Source organism: Myotis lucifugus, unplaced genomic scaffold (assembly GCF_000147115.1).
Source record: "Myotis lucifugus unplaced genomic scaffold, Myoluc2.0 scaffold_62, whole genome shotgun sequence".
Classification (NCBI taxonomy): domain Eukaryota; kingdom Metazoa; phylum Chordata; class Mammalia; order Chiroptera; family Vespertilionidae; genus Myotis; species Myotis lucifugus.
Window position 1 is genome coordinate 5,798,865 of NW_005871110.1, and position 17,324 is coordinate 5,816,188.

Here is a 17,324-nt window from a genome sequence, read left to right on the forward strand (position 1 = left end):
CCAGTGCACGAATCCATGCACCGGGCTTACAGTCAATATATAAAGACACATATCCCTATGGTTTAGCCCAGCCGTGGGCAAACTACGGGCCCGCGGGCCGGATCCGGCCCGTTTGAAATGAATAAAACTAAAAAAAAAAAAAAGACCGTACCCTTTTATGTAATGATGTTTACTTTGAATTTATATTAGTTCACACAAAACTCCATCCATGCTTTTGTTCCGGCCCTCCGGTCCAGTTTAAGAACCCATTGTGGCCCTCGAGTCAAAAAGTTTGCCCACCCCTGGTTTAGCCCTTTATCTTGCTTCTCTCTCCTTTTCACTGGTTTTACTTCCTTTCTAAAGTAAAAACATGATTTCTTTTCTCAGCTATTCATCTAAAATGCAGGAGATATGCTCCAACGCCATTGCCAAATGGTTTCTCTTACATGCATTCGAAGGACTGAAATGTTTTCTTTGGTTAGGTTTTTCTATTTGGTTTTGTTTTTTCCAGTCATTCCATCTATCACTTTGATTCCCTCTAACACAAGCAAATCTAAATTGACAAATAGGATATCCCCAGGGTGACCTTTCTGCATAGCTCAAAGCCAATCTATACAATAAAATATGTCCTTCAGATCCAGAACCACTGGGTTCTATTAAATGTGTACTCACAAAAGGGCTTACTTGTTACCCCTCTCATGACAGGAACTATCCTACATATAAATCAAGTCAAGGTTGCTGATATTGCTTTGTTCTTTCATCTCAGGGACAAGAAGTAGAGGGCACTGTTATGAACTAAAATAAGATCTAAGTGAACCTTCAGAGCCTTTACAAACATGTCCTTTCACTGCAAAACTCACAAGGGTTTTCAAAGCTACACTGAGCACCAGAATTAGAGGCAAGGAAACTAAAAATTAAGGGAAGTAAAAATTATCCACATATATAATCCTACTCGAAGAGTGTTTTCCAGTCAAGAGATAAAAGACAAACCTAATTTGGCCAAATTATCTTCTAACTATGTGATCCTGCCTTTAATACACACTAAGTAAAGAAAGTTGTTGAGTTCATATTTTCATGCCAAAAAATATATAAAATAATAAGCCAACAAGTCCTTGAAGAACCTTGGCTACATATAATTATTATTTGAATAATTCTGTTTCTTATAAAAATCTTCTGGGTCTTTTGGATGTAATTACCCTGATTTATTGGAGATCAAGGCAATAATAGGCAAGAAACTGCAGAATTTTGCAAGTGAAGTCAAAGCAAGGTCAAAGTCTGACAAATCGTTACCAACCTCTTGTAGCAACATCACAGTGTAGATCCAGAACAAAAATCCTACTAACTTGCAGGTATTACATTCCAAAGCATTTACATCTTATAATTCATAAAATCTTAAGAGTCGGTGAGTACCTCCCAGACCATTCAAGAATACCTTCTACAATATCCTTCATTTCAACAATGTACTGGGCTAAGGTGGTCAGAAATGATGAGATGCTCACTATGCCAGTAGATGCCAGTGGTTACTTTTATAAAGTTCTTCCGTCTTGAGTTGAAAGCTGCCACTTCTATCCAACAGAGGTGGCTTTATAGAGTGTGGAAGGTACACGGTGGGAGACAGACAGACTCCCAACTACAAATAATTGTTATTTGAATAATGTTATTTCTTATAAAAATCTTCTGGGTCTTTTGGATGTAATAACCAATATGTGGTCTCCAATACCACATATTTAATTTCTTAAAAAATAAACTTTTGTACCACAGTCTATAAGGTAATAGCTGATTCTCAGATTATTTTTATATATATATATTTTATTGATTTTTTTACAAAGAAGAAGGGAGAGGGATAGAGAGTTAGAAACATCGATGAGAGAGATCGATCAGCTGCCTCCTGCACACCCCCCAGTGGGGATGTGCCCGCAACCAAGATACATGCCCCTGACCAGAATCGAACCCAGGACCCTTCAGTCCACAGGCCGACGCTCTATCCACTGAGCCAAACCGGTTCGGCTGATTCTCAGATTATTAAATTCCATGACACAGTCATCATAATTACCTTATTAATCTAACTTTATACCCACTTTTCAACTGAACTGTTCCAGTCTTTTTTTTTCCCAAGGATTACTGTAAACCCAAGTCTTCCCATCATATATTTGGACAATTAATTTTTATTTTTCCCTAAATTCAGAATTTTATTTTGGCCTCCTAACATTCCATCTTGTAGAATCTGGACGTTTGTTCCTACCAGCCAAAAATTGGTCTTAGAGAGCCCCACACATTAACACCATCTCCTCAAGTTCAAAGTGCATCGATCATGTCAATACTTCTATCAAAAGTGCCTTGGGCTTCATGAGATTCATCTGGATCTCATTTAACGAAGCTCTAGTGAGTGAGATCTAAAGGGGAAATATCCCCACCATCATCACAAATGTTAACCTTACCTAATACTCTACACTTTCCAAATATCAGAAAAGGTGAGCAATTAGTAGTGAAACAATGTCATAAAAGAGAGCTTTTTTTTCATTGTCATTAAAAATGTATTACAAAACTTTGTCAACCTCACTCTCCATCACTGGTCCCCTTCAGAAAGATATTCATGATTCAGTTAGGAACAATGTGAAAGATTAGAACCAAAGTTTAATTGACACACAAAAAAACCTAAATTTTAATTAAACACATTTAAGTAAAGAAAAGGAAAGGGGGACATGGGGAATTTGCTGCACGGTATTATCACAGTTGATTTTATACTATTCAGTCTCGGCTACAGTGAAATAGAATGGAAAGAGGACACTATAATAAACAATTTCTACTACAGTCTCTATATACACCTGTTTTCCCAAGCCCACATCCATCACACCATAGCCCCACCTACATGCATCCAATAAAATCATTTGCTGGCTTGTTTGACCTTCCAAGAAATACACACATCCTTTACTTACTTCGCAAAAAAGAAAAAGAAAAAGGATCTCAGCTTTCTCAGAAAGTCAATAAAATCAGGCAATTGCCTAATATATATAATGAGGAAATCGCTGGTTTCTCTCTTTTCAGATATTTTCCTTAACTTTATAATTACTTTCCATGCATGTACTGGGATATCAATAATCTGTATAAGCTCCTCTACCGAGCCTTTAGTCACCATAAGACCAAAACAGTGTGAGATCAGAGGCACCTCTAGACGACCAGGCATCATTCACTTATTCATTCAATTCATATTTATTGAGTTTCTAGTTTGTGGCAGGCATGGGGAAGGGAAGACCATAAATAATAAATATAATTTTAAAAATTGTTTAGTACATTAGAAAATGACATGCTACGATAAAAAATTAAAAATGAAGCCCAGTGAGTAGGATTAGGTGCCAGAGAAGTTAGGAGCACATTGCAGTGTTAAATACGATGAAGATGAGCCTCACTGAGAAGGGGAGATGTGAGCAAAGACTGAAGAAGTGAGGAAATGAGCCAAGCGGACACCTGGGAGAAGAGCATTCCAGGCAGAGATAACAGGTAGAGCAAAATCCTTACGACAGGAGAGTGCTGGCATGTTTGTGAACAGCAAGGAAGCCAGTGTAACTGGAGTAGAGAGAACTACACAGAGGTTCGTATGAGAAATCAGAAAGGTAATGGGGTGGGGGCTGCTGACCATGTGGAGCCCAATGCAAAATACTGCATGGATTTGAGCACTAAGTAACATGGTCTGGTTTATATTCTGGAACGATCACTTCAGCCAAGAAGGACGAGGAAGAGGAGGAGGAGGAGGAGGAGGAAGAAAAGGGGAGGAGGAGGCGAAGTAGTACTAGTATAGGGTGGGGAACAAGGGCATAAGCAGGTTCTTACTTAACCTATTGAAGATTAAACACGAAGATCCTTATAAAAACCATAACTGGCCTATATCTCTGACACCTACCAATGGCTCCACAAATATTAGTTGATATTATTATTCCCTTTTCAGCAGAAGAGCAGCACCTACTCTCTACATTTAGCATGAACACATCTCTATCATCCATAGAGCTTATAATTATGATTCAAGAATGCTTTCACTCTTTGTTCCTATAACAAAAATGTTTAAAACAAAGCTTCCCTCTGGTGCCTCATTCTATAGCATCTCTTGGCTTCCAATTCTAAGGCATATTTCCTACATGTGCATTAATTTGAAATGCCACATGCCTAAATGCTCCTTTTCAAAAATTCCTAATGCACAAAAGCCTCATAAGGGATCTTGAGCCCTTTGAAAACAATTCCAAGAGTGGCACGTAAAAGGTATGCTCCAGGGTTAGGGCTGCAAGTGTTAAATGTGCTACAGTGCAGTACATGTCAGGGTCCCCAACAGTCTGAACTTTTTATTTCCTTAGCGTCCAAGAACTCGAGGCTTTAACAAAACAAAACAATGTCATACTTTATAATAAAAAGTAAGTATCTTTAGCAACTTGTAATTCAAACTTTAGAAAGCTTCTTGGAAGCATTTAAAGTTCTCTTTATTAAAGCTTTGTTTAATCATCTACATGTTGTTCTTTGAAAAATAATCAAGTGAAGCCTCTACCCCCAAAAAAATTATGTTTTATGTATTCTGTGTGGGAAGAATACATTAAAACATGTACTTTCCCTAGCCATAGTACCAAAATACACTTGCTTCCCCACACATACAACCTAGATGAAAGCTGCAAAAATTGTTTGAAAAAATTCTGAAAGATTGCCTTAAGCAATTGAAATAAGCAAAGAAACAACAGATTCTACTTGTTTCCGTTTTATATTATGTCCCTCTTATCATGAATGGCTGGTCAAGTCTAATTTCCCTCCAAAATAAAGGAAGCAAAAAGTTACAACTCAACTTATGATTTAACTGAAAAATAACCTGTATATAAGAATTTTACAAGATGACCTCGTTACACTTCTCCTGATAACACATTCTTCATGTTATTTTATAAAATGCCAGTTCACACTAAAAGCTCACCCTATATTTCACAAAGAGACACATTTTCAAAATTGTAGCTAGGGAGAAATAACAGAAATGCCCCATGATTATTCTGTGTAGCAATGTATTTCAAGTTAGTTAATTTTGTAAAATCCATAAAAAATTATACCAGCATTATGAGATCCCATCTCATATAAGCCCAGCATGAAAGTTACCTACATATTATTTAAAAAGCCAAAGAACTAAATTAGTCCAATTGAGATCTAAGAAAAAAATAATATAATATGTGAGACCTCAGAGAAGCTTTTATTAAATCACTCAGAACAAGAATAACCTTCAGCTGTAAGGCATCATCAAGTTTAAGCAACAAGGGCAGAAGTAACATGCCCTTCATATACACCTTGAAAGTGACAGTGGCTTTTGTTGCTACAAATCCACTGGGTCTATGGGTCAGTTCCACTCCGTATTATTATGAGACAGCTCAAGTATATAAGAATTCTCCTACGAGAATTCTGGTATTTTTGAAAGGTGGTGAACAAAAAGAGGCTGGTAAAGAAAGTGGAATTTGTCAACCTCAATTTGAAGCCAAAAAAAACTCCTATTTCTTCTTTATTATCTGATTAGCTAGAAATAAATAAGAGCCTGCTTATCAAAATAAAGAAAATGAAACCAGAGTCTCTGGATATTCGGGTTGATTGCTCTCTAATTTAGCTGTAAATCTGGTTTGGGGCCTGAAGCAGGTGAATGTAACTTCTACCTACTCTGCAGCCGTCTTCATCCTTTTGGCCCATCAATCTCATTTCTAAAAATCTACTCCAAATATAAAGTAGCAAAAATAAAAAGTAATGCATGCCCAACACAATTCACTTTAAAAAAAAAAAACAGAAGAAGAAGAAGAAAGGACAGAAAGCAGGGAGAGATAAAATGAAGGAAGAAAAATAAAGAAAGGGAAACTATCATGCATCCATGCAAACAAGTATGACCCAGCTGCAGAGAGGAGTAAGTTATCTCTCCAGTGGTTCTCAACCTTCCTAATGCCGCGACCCTTTAATACAGTTCCTCATGTTGTGGTGACCCCCAACCATAAAATTATTTTCGTTGCTACTTCATAACTGTAATTTTGCTACTGTAAACAATATGTAATTATATATGTGTTTTCCAATGGTCTTAGGCGACCCCTGTGAAAGGGTCGTTCGACCCCCAAAGGGGTCGCGACCCACAGGTTGAGAACCGCTGCTTATACACTTTTACGGAGTGACTTCCAAGCTATATTAAGTGAAAAAGCAAGGCTCAGAACAGTATTACAATATACTACCTTTACGTAAGAAAGGCAATACTACAAAAACATCTGCATCTTGCTTTTCTTAATAATAATAATAAAAAAGAAGGGTAAACAAAATTTCAGTGGCTGTCCTTAGGAGGACGGAAAGAGTAGAGTAGAGGAGACAAAGATGAATGCTAGGCTCTTCTGCGTGCACCTAGCTTTGCCTTTGGAACCATGTAAATGTCTTACATTATTAAGAAACAATTAATTCATAAATCGACCCCAAATAATCAAAAGCAAACAAGAGAAAAATAAACCTTAACTATATTCCATGTTAGCTTTGTAACCACACAGACACAAATAATTTCAAGTTACTTCAAAACAGTATTTTTACTCTAATCCTTAGAGGGCTATCCTCTAGGACACAAAGACCATCAAAGTAATCTTAAATGGCATTCAATGTTCTTATTCTATATAGGTAAGTGCACACACACTAAGATAAAGAAAATCAATAATTATATTCATGTTATGAGGAAATAAGATCTAAGCATTAAAAAAAGGAAATATAAAAAAGAAAAATGCCAGTTGGTGTGGCTCAGTGGTTGAGGGTCAACCCATGAACCAAGAGGTCACACTGCTTTGATTCCTGGTCAGGGCACAGGCCCGGTTGCAGGCTCAATCCCCAATAGTGGGCGTGCGGGAGGCAGCTGATGGATGTTTCTCTCTCTCTATCCTTCTCCCTTCCTCTCTCTCTAAAAATCAATTAAAACATATTTTTAAAAATAAACGACAAATGAAATATAAGTATAAAATATATTTTTTCTTCTTACAATACCAATTTCCTAGCTTTATATGAATATAAGCAAAATGGCAACCTATCGCATAGATTGTGTTTCCTAAATACTATTTCCCAATAAAAGGAACTAGACTCCTTGATGGAAAGGCTGGTTGAAGGTCTAGGGCAGGGAATGTACAAAATGATACTGAGACATCTTTTCCTAGAAAGCAAGGCCCATTTGGGTTTTGTCAAAAAGCTCAGGAGCCAATTTAAGGGGTTCTCACTGACCCAAAATGGGGAAATTTGAGCATCAAAAGAATAAAGAATGTAATGCACTGAAGCATAGCCAATATATAGAAACTCATTTGTTCAATAAGCAAAATCTCACTGATCACCTTTCAAGTGTCTAAGACACTATCCTATTTTTCTGAAAATTGATAAAGAATGGGATAAATAAACAAGTATTTTCCTGATTTTCTGGTATGAACTATATACTTCAGGGTGGTGAAATAGTAAAAAAAAAAAAAAAAAAGTTCTTTTTCATAGGCTAATTCCAACCAATAAAAATGAATACAGTATTATAGAATTATAGAAATCACCATTTACCACCCCTTAAAAAATAATAGATCTAGATATTAATCATCAATGAAGGCTAAAGCCATAGGTGAATGATCAATGGGAACTTTGAGAATCAGGCTTTGTAAACCTGAATGCACTAGCCAATCTAACACCAAAAGTGAGACAACCCAGGCTCTATGCCTCCTAACCGGGCACAATTGAAAGTATAGCACATCACCTATAGGTATTCAAAAATTGAACCTAAATCTAATCAAGCCCTGCCTAGATCTAACTAACAGAAAAATTGGAAATCTCACATGTTGCTTATGAAAATGAAAACTAGTACAGCCACTTTAGAAAACAGCTTGGCGGTTTCCTATAAAGTTAAGCATATACCCACCCTATGACTCAACAATTCCACTCCTTAGAGAAAAGAAAGCATATGTCCACACAGAAACCTATATGCAAATGTTTACAGTGGCCTTATTCATGTTAGAAACTAGAAACAACTCAAATTTCCATCAACAGGTGAATAAACAATTTGTGATACAATCATATCATTGTATATTATGCAAGAAAAAGATTTTGATATAGATAATAAAATGAATATCTCTCACAGATAAAAATCACACAGTCATATCAATTAATGCAGAAAAAGCATTTGACAAAATCCAACACCCTTTCTTGATAAATACCCTCAGCAAAATGGGAATAGAAGGATCATACCTCAACATAATAAAAGCCATATATGACAAACCTACAGCCAACATCATACTCAATGGACAAAAACTAACACCATTTCCCCTAAGAACAGGAACGAGACAGGGATGCCCACTTTCACCACTCCTGTTCGACATAGTACTGGAAGTGCTAGCCATAGCAATTAGACAAGAAGAAGAAATAAAAGGTATCCAAATTGAAAAAGAAGATGTAAAACTGTCATTATTCACAGATGACATGATACTGTACATAGAAAACCCTAAAGACTCCATCAAAAAATTATTAGACTTAATAAATGAATTCGGCACCATCAGTGGGTGCGAGTGGTGGTTGCTGGCCCCAATCACCCTTGAGGGCTTCTCCACCTCCCCCTGCTCCTGATGGGTAATCAGGGCAGCAGCCGCATCTCGCACCCGCTGACAGTGCCAGCCCCACTTGTACCAGCTGCTGGCGCCAGCCCCAATCACTCCACGCCATTAGCAGGTGCCAGAGGGGCCAGTGACGTCAGCATGTGGCAGCGGAGGTGGTGGGAGCAGGGACCTGGGGCCGCAGTGGGAGGGGCCAGGCGGGGGTGCAGGGGATGGGCTGAGATCCGCCCCTGTGCCCAACGCAGCCTCGTGGCCCACAGTTCCTTTCAAGGTGCACAAATTTGTGCACTGGGCCCCTAGTATAATTATACATTTCCACTGATATCATTTTGCTCTGTAAGCTTTGAGTGGATTTCTCACTGGAATCTCTAAACTAATGCTTTCGAAAGTTAGCTTTTTTTAAGTATCTTGACCCCTCTGGTACAACACTCAGTTTTGTTTATTTGGTGCCTGAAATCTATTAACTTCTTAATTCTATTCTCTCCCCAGACCCTGGCCGGGTGGTTCAGTTGGTTGAAGTATCATCCCCAAAAGGAGGCAAGTTCAATTCCCACTCAGGGCACATACCTAGGTGACTGGTTTGGGTTCGATCCCTGGTCAGGGTGTTTCTCTCTCACATCAATGTTTCTGCCTCTCTCTCTCTCTCTCTCTCTCTCTCTCTCTCTCTCTCCCTGTCTCCCTCTAAGTCAATATAATAATAATAACAATTATAATAACATTCTCTTTCAGGTTTCAAACCTGTGTGTTACCCTCAATGTCATCCCATGCATCTGATCTGTTATCTATTTGATTTATAATTTTTTTCTGGTAAGAACTCTAAGTTAACCCCTATATGTATTTACCAAAAAAAAAGCTTTCAGCATTTTCTTTGATGTTGTACAGATTTTTAAAAAAATAATCATTTCTTGTTTATCTTATTTTTTTACAATGGAATAAAAAGGAGCCAAATAGTTGTCCCTGAATCATCATGTTAATATCTGAAGATATCACTGAAGGTCCTTAGTAAATTTAGCTGCTACACTTGTGTCTTTTTTTAATACTATTGAGTGAAAGCACTGAGTGTCTAAGCCAGTGGTCGGCAAACTCATTAGTCAACAGAGCCAAATATCAACAGTACGATTGAAATTTCTTTTGAGAGCCAAATTTTTTAAACTTAAACTATATAGGTAGGTACATTGTTATTAACTCAATTAGGGTACTCCTAAGGCTTAGGAAGAGCCACACTCAAGGGGCCAAAGAGCCGGATGTGGCTCTCGAGCCGCAGTTTGCCGACCACAGGTCTAAGCTCATTCACTTACACAAGCTGGATTTAATATGGTGCACAGCACGGAGCCCAGATATTCAACACAGTGATTGTTTTCTGAGTATTCGAAGATTCAAAATACATTAAGAAGTCCTGCCTCTGAATTCCTTTCTCCACCCAACAACTTTTTTCCCAATTTCACTGATCCAGTTAATTTCAAAGTAACAGAAGCTGAAATTCAAGTTCAATTTATCACCGGCTTGAAAGAGTGAAAGGAAGAACCGTAGCTAATCTCATTGACAACAATCTAATAGGGGAAAATAGAACTAGATTCATACCAAATTACGAAATGTATTTTGTTTAGAACATTGGTTTAATAATGTTCATTCTAATGTGTAGACGGTTGGCCTTATTTAGATAAGTTCTTGTTGTTTCCAAAAAACGAAGCCTCTGTTCTCTTTCTTATGAATTGAGTAACAGGACAAATTTTGTCCTGCTCCTGGAAAACTTATGACCACAGAAATCAGTGTGTGGGCTGAAAGGGCAGTAGTTCTTCACTTTTTTTTTCCATCAACACACCAGTGACATTTAAAGTGTACTTAATATTCACTGCCCAACGGACTCTCCTCACTCCAGACTGCCACCTTGGTGAGGGAGACGGCTAGTTTGCATGAAATTCCCCCAGAAGATTTCTGTGACCCTGTATTTCCTCTCCCGTCAATCCAATCATACACCAGCGGCATAAAACCTCAGTTGAGTTGCCTTATTCCTGGCTCTGTTTTATATCCTTGCACTTGTTTTTCTTTCTTTCACTCCACTTTTAATTTATTCTATCTTGAATTTCATGTCGCCTTGTAAGTCATCTTAAATCCTTTCTAGCACAAAGTAAGGCATAAATAAATATCATTCTATGTATCTGCAGAAGCAATCTCTTTTCATTTATCCTAGATAAAGCCTTAACACTTTAACTCCTTGCTGCCTCTTAACTACTCTCTATCATGTTAAACATACATATACTAAAATCTACAACTTCCTTGGTTGGGTTTTGGGGGGTTTGTTTGTTTGTTGCTTTTATCAATTTTCTGTTTAAAAATATTTAAGGCCGCATACAAAAGCTACAGGAAAAGTATCCATGCACAATTTAAGGTTAGAGACCCATACGAGAAATTAAATTGTCTGCACAAAGAACCTGCTTGCTGCACAAGTTTTATGTCTAAAGAATGTAAAGCTTCAGGTGTCTTGCATACAGTTACTCAAGTAGTAATAGCTCAGTTACACTGTAGGAATTTTTAAATGCTGTGATGTAAGACTACTATAACTTGGGCATTGGCACATGAGAATTTTTTTTAGCGCTATTTTAAAAACCACTAATAAACCCTCCAACTTGCAGAATTGAGCCTCTGCTCAACTGAGTCTGCCCAAGTTGTGAAAGATGATTAGCAAGAGAATCACATTTTTATCTCAATCTGAAATGCCTGCTAATTTACTTAGAAAAGTAGATATTTATAAAATTGGAACTTTCATAAAGTAGTTTAGAGTTTAGTGTTATTAAAAGGAAAATTAGTTATAAAAGTAATAAATGCACAACATAGTCATTTCTAGTCATCCCATTTTATAGAAATAATGTCCTCTCATTTCCCCAAAGTTATCGAACGGAAGCAACAGATCATCTATAATCATTAGGCTTTGTCTTACAGCAAAGTTTGATTTTAAAAAGTTTGACACTCACTCACCCACTGCAGGACAGAGTATTGCCCATATACAGACACTAAACCAATTGTCTAAGCAATTGCTTATGTTTAGAAATTCAGTGCCACTATCATGGCTCACAGTTTGGCTTATGATGCATCTGTTAGCAAACAGCCTGACAAGCACCCTAGTGTATTTCAGGATGACTGACAGGACACAGCGGCTCAAGGAGGAAGGGGGGATGGGTGCCCTTAAAGCAACACAGCCAGTGAAGGACGGCATCAAACAGCAGAATTAGGCTTGAAATTATATTTTTGCAAATTTGCAATAAAATAATGACATATTGTCCAGTATGAGCTTTTAAACAGAAATTTTATGTGACCAAAATATTATAAATTCCAAAATGGCTTTAAGAATTTTAAGAATAGAAAGAACGTATTTTACAACAGGCATGAAATGTGTTACTTCCCTGAACTTATCACACTTCTAAATTATTTAATAGTATCCTAATTATTTTTAACATAATTTAAGTCAGGGTACCCAGAAAAAAAGCCGCTCTTATCTCACCTCTAGATATTTGCCAATTGCTCTTACAATAGTAATTTAACTGATGACAGTAATTTAAACACCTTGAATTAATCAGAGCTGTCATCGAAGATAGGGTCAGAAGATCCATGTATTTTGCCCCCCCCCCCCCTCGTTGTATTCTTCCGTATGGTCTATGTCATGGTTAAAAATAAATAAATAAATAAATAAATAAATAAATAAATAAATAAAAAACAGATCAAAAGATTAGGAAATTTCAAGTATGGGTATTTCCACATTAGTTTCACTTCGAAAATTACTTAAGTGAAACCGTTGGCTGCATTCTTCACATTTGTAATTTTTCCGATATTATTTCACAGTATTCTGCACCACGCAATCTTTCATTCAGCACTCAGCCCTATTAAAAAGTAAAAGCCCCTCATTTTCAAACACAATCCCTCATTTAGCCAGCAGAGGGTATCATTTGATTCTAAAAGACTACAGTATTGTATCCATTGACATTTATTTTTATTTTTTTTATGGATGACTTTTTTAAAAACTTGAACTAGGAAATGGGACACACCGTCTCAACTTTCCTTATTAAATGTGCTTAGGAATATTTCATTTTATTTTGTCCATATAAGTTTGGCTTATAGAACCTATATTGGTGTTTAATAGTTCTCATCTGTGACAAAGTCTATTGTTATTTCTATGTCTATCAGCTACTCAGATGCATCCTCATTGTAGTGAAAGAAAAGCACTAGAAGGCTACAAAGTAGCAGACTTGGGTTTGACCATCAGTCTGACTTTCCACACTCCCAGGTTGTTCTGGGACAAAAAACACACAAAAACCCTACAAAGATTCCAAGCTTCACTAGATAACCCAAAACACATTACAAAAAAAAAAAAAAAGAACCATACTATAAAACAAAGTAATTTCTCCTCAAAATTATATGTGACATATGTAAATTGTTTAAAATTTTCTAATTGCCCTGTTTAATATTTGCTATTTGTCTGTTACATATTAGGAGCTATGGGACTAATTGTAGAGGATGTGTTTCCTGTTATCACATCATTATCATATTTCTCATGAGCATGCAATGCTCCGACTAACAAAGTCCTCGTACAAGCTACAAATTCTTTATTTTACAACTTAATACCCACTTTAGTTTGGAAAAGCATGAATATTGATTTGTCTGATTTACTCTGAAAGTAAAAACTTTACTGTGTAATTAGCTGAAATCATTAACTATCACAAATGTCTTCACTGAAGATATAAATGTCCTATGTGTCTCTGAATCTATTATCACAAACATCAAGTTTACTCAGTTCACTATGGAAAAATTAAGACAGATCTAAGAGCTCAAACAACAGTGAGGTACCATCTCACACCTATCAGAATACCATCTCACGGCCTCTATATATAATTAGGCCGGGACGCCGTAACGGTCACGACCAGCTCAGCGGGAGGGGCCGTGTGCGCCCCAAGCCTGAGAGAACAACATCAACCACGGCGCTGGGCTGCTGGGGGCCAGAGCGGAGACAGACACAAACCCGCAGGGGGCCCAACGCCCAGCAGCCCCGTGGCCACAGCGCCAGCAGTCCCACCTCTGCATGTGAGCTGCAGAGTAAACACCTTTTCTGACAGCTCATTGGCTAAGCTCCCTGTACACCACTCTCAGTGTTCTTGGTAACTTGGGTAATAAGAATCCAAGAAGGTGATCTAGGGTTTTTCCACCTCACTCCCGGAGGAAGAAAAACAAAGGTCCGCTGCTGGAGGGGCTAAGAAATGTCATATCCTGCCCTCACCAGTTTGGCTCAGTGGATAGAACCTCGGCCTACAGACCGCAGGGTCCGAGTTCGATTCTGATCAAGGGCATGTACCTACGTTGCAGGCTCCTCCCTGGCTGGGGCCCAGGCCAGGGCTCATGCAGGAGGCAACCAATAGAAGTGTGCCTCTCACATTGATGTTTCTCTCTGTCTTTCCCTCTCTCTTCCACGCTCTCTAAAAATCAATGGAAAAATATCCTCAGGTGAGGGAAAAAAAAAAAAGAAAGAAATGTCATATCCTATGAAAGAGCCATCTTGAAAATGCCTAAAGAAAGTTGTCATTTTTTTGTGGTGAAGGAACTGGAGTCCCTGTTGATGAAAACACCTTGGTGGCTGCGGCGGCCAGCAGTGGCGGCAGCGGGGTGATGGGGGTGGCACCTTCCCCTGATCATCCCAGTCACCTCCCGCAGAGGGAGACCAGACTTTAGCTTAGGCCCGCTCCCCGTGGACATCCCCTGGGGGCTCCCAGATTCTGAGAGGGGGCAGGCTGGGCAGAGGGACCCCACCCCCAGTGCACAAATTTTGTGCACCGGGCCTCTAGTCAACAAATAAACAAACAACAAGTGCTGGCAAAGAAGTGGAGAAAAAGGAACCCTCATGCACTGCTGATTGGAATGCAGACTGCTACAGCCACTGTGGAAAACAGTATGGAGTTTCCTCAAAAAAATTATAAATGGAACTCCCATTTGACCTAGTAATCCCACTTCTAGGAATATAGCCCAAGAAATCAGAAACACCAATCAGAAAGGATATATGCACCCCTATGTTCATAGCAGCACAATTTATAATAGCTAAGATTTGGAAACAGCCTAAGTGCCAATCAGCAGATGAGTGGATTAAAAACAGTGGTACATCTACACAATGGAATACTATGCTCCTGTAAAAAAGAGAGAATTCTTAACCATTCGCAACAGCATGGATGGACCTGGAGAGCATTATGCTAAGTGAAATAAGCCACATGGAGAAAGATAAGCATCACATGATCTCACTCATTTATGGAATATAATGAACAACATAAACTGATCAACAAAAATAGATCCAGAGACAGAGAAGCATGGAACAGATGTCAAACCTCAGAGGGAAGGCAGGAGAGGCAGGGGAGGGGGTAAGAATCAACCAAAGGACTTGTATGCATACGTATAAGCATAACCAATGGACATGGACACTAGGGAGGGTGAGGGCATGTGCTGGGGGGTGGGGGTGGCTGGGGAGAGATCAATGGGGGAAAAAGGAGACATATGTAATACTTTCAACAATAAAGAATTAAAAAAACATTCTAACATTTTTAATATTAAAAAAGTGATCCGCCTGAACCGGTTTGGCTCAGTGGATAGAGCGTCGGCCTGCGGACTGAGGGGTCCCGGGTTCGATTCCGGTCAAGGGCATGTACCTGGGTTGCGGGCACATCCCCAGTAGGAGATGTGCAAGAGGCAGCTGATCGATGTTTCTCTCTCATCGATGTTTCTAACTCTCTATCTCTCTCCCTTCCTCTCTGTAAAAAATCAATAAAATATATTTTTTTAAAAAAAGTGATCCCTCTTTTCTTGCTCCCAGATTTGCAGTAATGACACATCCTTTATGCTAAAGTATTAACTTTCCCAAAGAGAAAAGGAATAATACTTCTCTTCTTCAATTGTGATTCAAAATAAAAAGTTATAACTTGCTTTCCTTAAAAAAAGGAATCCTATTTCTGATCACGAAAGCAAGATTTGGGTTCCTCACTCCATAAAATCATTTTTAATACCTGAATGTGGCAGTTTCTTTCCTCAGAAAAAAACTAATGGTAGCTACATAAAAGTCATATTTTACATCTGAAAATAAATTGTAACATCTCTTCAATTGTTAATTCTTTCAAGAAATCTTGTATCTTTAAGTTTCTAAACTGATATATTCTCTATAAGATAAAAGACATACTTAGAATTATTTCTCAAGTTAACTTATAGATAAGTATCCAGAAGAAAACTGAAAAGTCAGTTTTTCCAGTAATTTGCTTAACCCTTTTGCCAATATTCCTCACAGATGCATAGAATATACATTTCTATGCATTAACTATACATTTTTGAATACACAGGTAACTATTTTTTTTACTGTTTTCATCTAACCACTTAATTCCACTTTACTTTCCAATTTTGGGGTTGGTTCCTGACACAGGTTTCCTGAACTATATCTCATTCAGCAATTTTTTATTTACCCTGGTACCTTAAGAAGCTACATCTAAAGACATTTTTAATCTCAGTTCTACCTATGGCTAAGAAAACTTTTTAAACAATAATTCTTTATGGGGATGTGGAGACTAAATGACTAGTAATAGATACTATTTATTTAAAATAACCCTTTTTACTTTTAACAAAAATGTCTCCATACATCTTACGCTATATTTCAATTTTCAACACACTTTTTATATATTTCATTTTCTCCTGAAAACAACTTATTTCCTTCCTAAACTATTGTAACTGGCTCGTAACAGATACTGTTCACACCAGTGAGCAGGTCTAGAGTAAGTTCTGACTCTGACATCGGTGTGATGAGTTTGAGGTACGAGTGGCATGTGCTCATGGGTTATGTTCCCATGGGCAATTGAAAATTCAGAATCCTAGAGCTCAGGAGAAAAATCAAACCTAAAGATAGAGATATGTTAGCTATGCATCTGCCGTATGCCTTAAACCATGAGGCTAATTGAGCTCTCCCAAGGATGAGAGGGGAGGGAGATAAGGCACCAACAAGTGCCTTGCAAAATAAGTACCCTGAAGAGGTAGGAAGAAAAGGGAAGTCATCAAAAGAATAGGCAGAGACAAGACAAACTTGGTTCCAAGTCAGGCTCTACTTTATTCTGTTTGGCCGTGTCCATGGTGACCCCCTTTTACTCTGTTTTCCTCATGTTGTGAAATAAAGTGGCTATGAAGAGTAACTACTTATAAAATTACCCATAGAATCTAATGAAGTGCTATTTACAGTGCTAAGTAATTCACTAATCAATTATTATTATTTTGTGGAATGATAGTTTTCTCTTTGTGAAATTCTACTTTTCCCAATGCCATAATTTTAGAAGGCTGCTACAAAAGATATCAAACGGATTGGCCATCTGATTTAAAAATGGATGAAGAGTCATTAAGTTCACACATTTTTACTTAGCAAATTGAATCTATTTCGTCAAGGAAAGTCACCCACCCCGTCCATGATAATAATGTGTAATTAGGTAATAAGGAAACATGGTCCTAAAATGGTAGAGTTTACAAGCTGCTTCCAAAGTTGTGACAAATGTTTAACAGAGAAAATGAAAGGCGCACTAACAGATATTAAGGAAGTGTGTATGTTTATTTAGAACAGGGGCAGGGAACATCCAGTCCCCGGGCCGTGGAAGGCCTGAGAAATCATTTGGGCTGGCCCTGCCAAGTCATTAGGGGTGAGTTAATTAAATGTTTGACCAAATAGAGCAGGCTAATTTTTAAGTTGATCATTTTGTATGG

At 37.9% G+C, this 17,324-nt stretch overlaps 1 protein-coding gene across 1 annotated transcript in view; it reads right to left on the reverse strand.

Annotated features, from left to right (window-relative positions):
• CTNNA3 (catenin alpha 3) overlaps positions 1 to 11,621 on the reverse strand; it is a 1,251,491-nt gene extending 1,239,870 nt beyond the window's left edge. The window contains exon 1 of the mRNA XM_006089723.3: positions 11,547 to 11,621. The gene's annotated coding sequence lies outside the window, so the exon portion shown is untranslated. The remainder of the gene's footprint in view (positions 1 to 11,546) is intronic.
• Between the last annotated feature and the right edge of the window lie 5,703 nt (positions 11,622 to 17,324).